Genomic DNA, 9,254 nt, shown 5'->3' with positions numbered 1-9,254 from the left:
CCATGGTACACTTACAATACATACCTCACACATACATCACCGCACATGTGTATCTCATGCGCGTGCACATCATCTACGTGCATCAAGTACACACATCTCACAAATTACACACACAGATAGCACACAAACCATCGTACTCGCATGTATCCACACATTTGTTTTACACACGCCCCTGTATCACATGTATGCCGATCACACCCATGTCTATAATATAAATGCCCATCACCATACATTAAGTGTAGCACGTACATACTTCGTAGGCATGCCATAGACATGCATACCTACCAATACACATCATACACTATATATGTTACATGACATATGCCTATCACGCATATACACGCATGCTCTTGGAAAACTACTTCTGCTCGTTATGTACTGTTTGATGCTTGTCCTCTGCGTCAGTCCCTGAGCTACTTGCAAACCTGCCTCAAATTGCTTCTTCACTGACTCACCCTTTGCACCTTTCACTGTGCCAAGAAAACAGTTGCTTGGTTAAGGAACGTATGGAAGAGTATGTGGTCTGTGATATTGTGCCACCTGTAACATTCCAGAAGATTCTCATTGGGCTTCTCTCCGCCTTAGTCAAAAGTGAACATACTAAGGTAATAAAAAGGGAAAAGAAAGGGACCGGTATTAGCTAGGACTCAAACAAGGTCAAAGGTCTCACCCCAAACGAAGACATGAAGTCCCACCAATTGTGAACATTCTACCCTGTCGGTGCTGAGGAAATGCTGACATCAGATGGACACAGGAGCATGGAGCTCAAGTCCTGGGAACAGGAAGGCTTCATACTCACCAAGACTGGGTAGTCAGCCTCAGATAGGCACAATTTGTCAATTTTTCTGAATCACAAGTTTAACCAAATGATGTGTGAGCTCTGGTTGTAGAAGTTGCATTTCATTTTGGTTTTTTTTTTTCTTTCTACTCATTATATTGAACATAGCAACTCTAAAGAAGTAATTATTAGTAAAGTTTGCTTCTGTGTGCAACAATGTCCAATAAACAGGAAACAGACTTTCAGTGACTGTAGCAAAGACAGTGTTGTGCACTCTTGAGTGAGGTAAGACATCACATGGGTGAGAGTGGACAATGGCCAAAGAGGCCCTTTAATAGGTTTATACTGTTTTAAAGTATTTGGAAGAGACAGCCTTCCCAGGATGGATTTCCTGCCAGGTGATTGACAGGCCCATTTGAAGGAGGCCTTACAGAAGGGGCAACAGGGTGTCATTGTTCTGTGCCGCAACGTTTCCTGCTAGATAGTAATCTTACAAGGTTCAGAGCTCCTGGAGTCAGGTCTAGATAGTTATCAGTGAATGACCTTCTGGGCAGTTCAGGATGACACATCTCCTCCCAGGGCCAGAGATGGGACTCAGGTCCCATTCCCCTGACCAGTAATTAGGGTTCCTCAGTTCCACAGGCTCCTGCCTATGTGGGAGCGCTCTATCCTGCATGGTCTCCTCCAACCCCGCTAATGTCTGTCCAGTTGTCTAACAGCTGTAAATTCATGACTGTGGAACACCCAAGGGTCACATTCAAACGTTCCTCTGATTTGGAAGTTTTAGGAACCTGGGAGTGCTCTTCATAAATATTGGGACTCTCCCATAAACATATGTATTTAGCATTTTGCTGTAACTTGTTAGAGCAGCCATAGATGAACCCTGCTACCACTCATCTTAGTGTAATGCAGCTGAATGCCTTGCCGTGTTTTAGCACATAGTACGCACACACATGGACTGGAAGCGGCATGGACAGCAGGCTGTGGTTCTGTGAAGGGCTCTAGTCATTTGGATGTCCCAGCAAACATCAGTGAATTTAATCATCTTAATTAAATCAAGGTGAACACAAACTAAAGTGACGTTTTTTTTATATGATTGTCCAATTCTTTTTGGTAGGACAAGTTTCCACTGGGCACTCCCTCAGAAGGCCTCTGACTTTACTGTCACTCTTCTTAGGTTTTTTAAGTTTCTCTTTGAACTCTCGTTTGTTAAGTTAAATACAATGGGGTGAGGGGACTAGTACTTGTGCACAGGAAATGTGCATGCCACCCACAGGACCCTCTCTCCCCACTTTCAAGAAGGACTCTGATGATCTTATGTGAAGGGAGGGGCTCAGTGAGATGAAAGGCAAACATTGTGTCCTTCTGAGGGACACACAGAACCAAAAGCTTTCCCCAGATCCTCGCCTGCACCCAGTGAGGCTGAAGTGAGGGCAGGAAGAAAAGGAAGCAATGAGGTGACCCAGGGCCCGCTCTCCTCCATGTTCATCCTCCCTCATCAGCTGGCCAAAGGAAGTAGCAGAATGTGCACGAACGAAGAAGCAAATTAAAAACAGCTGGAACCAGTTCCTGTTCTCCTGACAATAAAACACACGTATGAGCGCCACGTGCCAACTCCTGTATTGACAATGGCACTATAGTTAGTTCGATGTTGTTTAATAAAACTCACTTTGCACAAAGCAGAGCTAAATGGCAATCCTTATGTTTTGAATTTTGTTCTCAATTTATAAAGAATTAAGTGCTTTTTTTTTTTTTTTGGATATGTATGTGCATGTCTGAAAGTGTGTGTGCATGTACAGGAAGGCAGAGATCATCCCAGGTGGCATTTCATAGGCGCCATACATGATTTGAAGCAGGGGCTATCATTGGCCTAAGAGTTGTGGCCTAGGCTGGATGGACTGGCCAGTGAGCACCGTGGATCCCCCAGGCCCCCACTTCCCTGGCCTTGGAACTGCAGGTGCATCCTCCAACACCTGGCCTTTTAAACGTGGGTTCTGAGGACGAAGCTCAGGTCCTCTTACTTGGGTGACAAGCACTTTACTGACCGCGCTATCTCCCCAGCCCTATGAAGACGTTAAATAGCAAATAGAAGTCACAGTAGCAAGCCAAGAGGAACCACGGGTAAAAGGGGAATTTGTTTTAACACTTGGAACGGCACGTTTTTCTTGAGTCTTCATCCCAGGAATCCATATTTCAGTTTTCCCTGCCAGAGTGCTGCTTACCCTACACTGTGCCGGAGTCTCTCTGCTGAGAGCCGCTGGGCCTGGTGGAATCTCAGAGCACGGGCCCCTTCCCAGGGCCTTTTCCCTAGAGAAGAGCCCCGGTCAGGACCCTGCATGCTCAGCTGTTATGGGGGTGAGGGACGCTGAGCGTGAGAGTCCAGGTGTATCCACCGCAATGGTTAAACCCCCCCAAACAACAGGCTGGAAGTAGGTATGCTACTAGCCATTATACTCATGCTTTGCGTGAGATTACCAACACCTTGGAAACTGTTTAATGATACATAAAATTCTATTTTTCCTGTGTGGAATGGCACTGGGCAAGTGGGTATTGCTTATAGATGTATAAATATTGTGCATATTAGCATGAAGAGTCACTTACACGTCAATAAGCTTTCTAACTATAGAAGAAGAACAAAAGAGAAGAAAACCACAGAGAAACGAATAATTTCACAGGATTTTGTTCATTATTTCTTAACCTTGGAAAAGCAAAGCGTTTCTATAAAAGGGAAACTTTAATTTTATTTTACAAAGGCAACATTAAATTAGTTTTCCACTTTTACCATTTAGCCTTGAAAGAAAAAAAAAGAAGAAGAAGAAGAAATAAAACAACAAACAGTCTTTGCTTTTACAGTGGAGTCCTGAGCAGAGCTGAGGGACAAAGCTGCCCTGGTCCCCCCACCCCACCCCGGCCCTTCATTCTAACTTGAGTCTAATTACTCATGCAGTAGACCCTACGGACAGACCCTACGGATGCTCCCGAGGACTCCAGCCTGTAGCCCTCTCCCGTTAGTTCTAGGCTCGCCCTGTGGGACGGGCCTTTCGTTTCTGCTGCAGTTCCGGGAGTGAGAGCGCCGTTGCTCGCGTGATAGCAAACGCTTCACAGAAATTCGCGGAGGGATTCTGAAATCGGAAAACGTTGGGTTGAACCAAGTGTGCACCTTTTTCTGCTTTTCCGCTTCTTTTCTCTCCACGAGTGCTTATGTGTGACCGACCACACGTTGCGATGTGCGTGTGGAGATGAGAGGACAACTTGGAGGAGCCGGTTTACCCACTAGCCTGTTCTCCTATTGTCACACTTCCTGACTGTCCAGTGATCAGTACTGTCACATCGTAACTTTAGTTTTAATTGACTAGGATTTTTTTTTAAATTCCAAACATTGCATCGGTGAGAATAATATATGTACTTTCAGGAAGGCACATGTCAAGGTGGTCGGCTACTCTAGTGTGTGAATGTCTTTACTATTGGTTCTTTACTTTTTGGTGAATTTTTATTGATGGATTGCACAGTGAAGGACATGAGTGTGCCTTAGAATACATGGGGAGACCCTGTGGATTCCAGCAAGGCACCTTTCCCTAATGAGCTGCCTTGCTAGCCCAACTCTAATTCGTGTGTGTGTGTGTGTGTGTGTGTCCTCTAGCGCTACTTAATGGATACATCCCTCCATCCTGGTCAAAGTCCTAGTCTAAATAATCTGCAGCAGTGGCTCTCAACCTATGGGTCATGACCCCTTTGGAGATCAAGTGACCCTTTCACAGGGATTGCATATCAGATATCCTGCATATCAGATGTTTTCATTATGATTCATAACAGTAGCTAAATTGCAGTTATGAAGTAGCAATGAGATAACTGTATGACTGAGGGATACCACAAATGAGAAACTGCATTAAAGAGTTGCAGCATTAGGAAGGTTGAATAAAGGATTTGCCTTCTTTCTTTCTTTCTTTCTTTCTTTCTTTCTTTCTTTCTTTCTTTCTTTCTTTCTTTCTTTCTTTCTTTCTTTCTTTCTTTCTTTCTTTCTGTGTTTTTCCAGATAGGGGCTTGTGTCTTCTCTGTGTAGCTTTGGCTGTCCTGGAAACCACTTTGAAGAGCAGCCTGTCTTCAAACTTACAGAGATCCATCTGCCTCTGCCTTCTGAATGCTGGGATTAAAGGCCTGCACAGCCACTGCCCAGCTAATAACAGCACTTTTTTACTAATCATTTCTTAGAGTCATCACACATAACAAACAAAATAAATGCTCTTGATGAAAACTTATGCTAACTTTTATTAATTTTGGAATTTGGCATACTAAGTAATGATTTTCATTATGGGGTGTGTGTAGGCAGAGGCAAAAGTATCAAGTACTATTTATCTTATTTCTACCTATCATCTGTCTGTCTGTTTATCATCTATCTATCTATCTATCTATCTATCTATCTATCTATCTATCTATCTACCTATCATTTTTCTATCTGTCTGTCTATTTGTCGATCTGTCTATTTATTTTGTTTTTGGGACAGGGTTTCTCTGTGCAGCTCTGGCTGTCCTCAAACTCATCCTTGAACTCAGGTCTATGTGCTTCTTCCTCCCTAGTGCTGGGATTAAAGGCTTGTGCCACCACTCCTGGGTTTTAAAATTAATTGATTATTTGCTTTAATTTTTATTTCTTTCATCTGCCTTGTTTTTTGAGGTAAGATCTCACATTGGCTTGAGTTTGACCAGGTAAGTAGGCTAGCTTGCAGCAAGCCTTGGTTAGCAGACTGCCTCTGCTCCTCCTCAATGCTGTGCTTACAAGCATCTGCCATCACACTGGATCTTCTTTTGTTTGTTTGTTTTTCCTTGCACGGTGTTCAGGCTCCATTTCTGTTGCAGTAATAAAGTGTCCTGAACAAAAGCAACTTAACAAGGAACATTTTGTTCATGTGTTCCATATCCACTATGTCCCTTTCCCTATCCCCTGAGATCTCCTCCTCACATGATCCCGTTCTAGTCTCATCATACACACACACACACACACACACACACACACACACACACAAATTTAAATCTAAGTTCAGCATATGGAGAAACATGTAGCATTTGTCTTTAGGAATTTTCTCTGTTTAGCTCATGTCCTAGTTTGGGTTTCTGTTGTTGTGAAGAGGCATCATGGCCACAGCAACTCTTCTAAAGGAAAACATTTAGTGGGGGCTGGCTTACAATTTCAGAGGTTTGGTCATGGTGAGGAGCATGGCATCGTGCAGGCAGACATGGTGCTGGAGAAGGAGCTTCAAGTTTTACATCTTGAGCTACAGGTAGCAGAAGGAGACTGCCACACTGGATGTAGCTTGAGCACAGGAGACCTCAAAGGCCACCCTCAAGTGACACCTTCCTCTCACAAGGCCACACCTACTTCAACAAGGCCACACCCCCTAACAGTACCACTCCCTTTGGGCCAAGCATTCAAACACATGAATCTTTTGGGGCCACTCTTATTCAAACGACCACAGTTCAACATAGTTGTTTTCTAGATAATGATTTCTAGTTCCATTCATTTCTCTGAAAATGTCACAATTTCATTTCTTTTACATATGAATAACATTCTTTTGCACCCATGTACTGTATTTTTTTTACTCATTCATTTGTTGACGGACATTTAAACTGGTTTCATTTCCTTGCTACTGTGAATAAATGCGGATACGTATGTATCTTTGGTAGAATATACAGTGCTTTGGTAGGGTACTTCTGTTTTCACTTCACTAATACACTTCCATACTGATTTCCTGAGTGGCAGGACCAGCTTACATTCCCACCCACAATGAATAAAGTTTCCTCTTTCTCCAAGCCTTTACTTGTTGTCTTTGTTTCATTGATGATAGCCCTTCTGACTAAAGCAAGATGAGAACTGAATTGTTTAATTTGCATTTCCCTCATGGGCCAGGGACTTTGGAAACCTTTGAAAGTATGTATTGGCCATCATGTTTTTCTTTTAAGATGTGTATACTCAGTTCATTGAAACATTTATTGATTGGATGACTTATTTTGTAGGGAAATGCATAATTTTTTGAGGTGTTTTTTTTTTAAACTACATTCTAGATTGAAAACTCTCACTTGAGGTATAGCTGGCAAGATTTCCCCATTCTACAGCTGTCTCTTCATTATGGCTGTTACTTCTGTTACTGAGCAAAATCTTTTAATTTTGTGTGATCCCATTTATCACTGCTATTTTTTAAAAGCCATTGTGAATAAGTCATTCCAGAGTCTTCAGGAAGCTGTGTAATTTTCTCGATTTGAATTTCTCTGTCTTCTCATAAACACAAGAAACTGTCTCAACTCTTTGCCTTTGTTAAGGCCTTGTGGACTAGTCTGTGGTCTAAGGTAGAGAAGGCTGCAATGCTGTCGAGAAGCTTGAGTTTACTGAAATGTTCTCTAGTTCTCCGGGAACTCCACTCGCTTTAATGTATTGTTAAACTTACTTTTGACAAAACGTCTAAATGAGAGTGAAGTCATCCATCTCTGTCGTGTCTAGAGCTCTGTGACTGTTTATGCTCTTCAGTGTTGACTTATGAAGTTGGGAGCCCACTAATCAGGGGACACTACCTCTGAGTATTATGTCCCCCTGATGATTTGTTGCCATTAATACTGCAGTGAATACTTCTCCTTTATCACTTGTGTCTAATTTTGGTTTGAAATCTATGTTATCAGTTATTGAGCCTAATAATTTGTAACTTCATTATAAATTCTGTATTGGTTTTGTAATTTTGTTTTGTTTTATATTCACTTGTGATACAGTAAGGGGCTTTAATAAATTTTTTTTGAATTTTATTTTTTTCTTATCAGTTACATTTTATTAACTCTGTATCCCAGCCGTGTCCCAATCCCTCATTCCCTCCCAGTCCCTCCCTCCCTCCCTCATCTCCACCGTGCCCCTTGCCAAGTCCACTGATAGGGGGGACCTCCTCCCCATTCATCTGATCCTGTTTTATCAGGTATCTTCAGGACTGGCTGCAAAGCTCTCCTCTGTGGCCTAACAGGACTGCTCCTCCCTTGGGAGGTGGGGAGGCCAAAGAGCCAGTCATTGAGTTCCTGTTAGAAATAGTCCTTGTTCCCCTCACTATGGGAAACCAATTGGTTACTGAGCTACCACAGGCTACATCTGAGCAGAGGTTCTAGGTTACATTCATACATGGTCCTTGCATGTCAGTCTCAGAAAAGACCCTGTGCCCAGATATATTTGGTCCTTGTGGAGCTCCTATCCTTTCCTCATCAGACTAACTCCCCTTCTTGATACAGTAAGGGGCTTTAATAAATTTTTAATGTATTTCTTTGTCTCATACAGTTTTATGTGGTTACTGGTATACAATCTAGTTTTATCTCTCTAATTGTACTGGGGACTGAGCACATGAGGAAAAGCTATGTGATAAGAGGATAAGACCCAGTATGAAACACAAAAAAACATGGAAATGAATGCTCTTTCAGTAGACCACAGCACCTCAGCTATTGACTTCCAGGATACAGAAATAGGTAAAATTATGGAGGAGATTACAAAACTTTACTAGAGAAACGATCAGAAAAGGATAAGAACAAGCAATGAATCCATTCCAAGGCCTGGAGTAGAAAGTCAGCAGCATAGACCAAAGAGTCGGGAAAAGTGGGTAAGAAAGTCAATAATGGAAAAGAAAAATTAAGCAAGAAAGCTGAGACTTGAGGAAAAACAAAAAGTGAGAAATTGAAACCTCAAGGAATACACAAATCCAAAGAAAAGACTCACCAATAGACTTAGTTGATTAATTAGAAGAAAGAAGGATAGGAATAGAGAAAAAGGTCAAATCATTACAAAAACATTTCAAGACAAGAGCGTAAGTATATGAGTTTTAAAATTAAGATGAAGCCAAGTAGCATAGGAGAATGCAAACGGGAAAGGTGGGCCAAAAATAGTAAAAAGAAGAAAAAAAGAGATGAAAGAAAAAATGACTGCTCAATAATAAAAATGCATAAAGAAAATTTTACAAATTAGGAAAAGGAATTATAAAACCTGTTTTTTTTTTTTAAATTCAATAAGGTAAAAATATCATTTAAAATATAAGAGAAATGGAGGCACACAAGGGCAACAGAAAAGAATAAAAGACCCTGGGATTAAGAGTCCCATGCTCTACCGACTGAGCTAGCCGGGCAGCTGCAGAACAAGAAAATTTGAACACAGGGAACTTCCCAAAGACTCATACTCCAACCAAGGACTATTCATGGAGATAACCTAGAACCCCTGCACAGATGTAGCCCATGGCAGTTTAGTGTCCAAGTGGCTTACATAGTGATGGGAAGAGGGACTGCCTCTGACATAATCTGATTGGCCTGCTCTTTGATCACCTCCTCCTGAGGGGGGAGCAGCCTTACCAGGCCACAGAGGAAAACAATGCAGCCATTCCTGATGTGATCTGATAGACTAAGATCAGAAGGAAGGAGAGGAGGACCTCCCCTATCAGTGGACATGGGGAGGAGCATGCATGCAGAAAGGG

This window comes from Psammomys obesus, unplaced genomic scaffold (assembly GCF_907164565.1).
Source record: "Psammomys obesus unplaced genomic scaffold, mPsaObe1.curated_primary_1811, whole genome shotgun sequence".
Classification (NCBI taxonomy): Eukaryota; Metazoa; Chordata; class Mammalia; order Rodentia; family Muridae; genus Psammomys; species Psammomys obesus.
Note: the sequence above shows the minus strand (reverse complement) of the source record.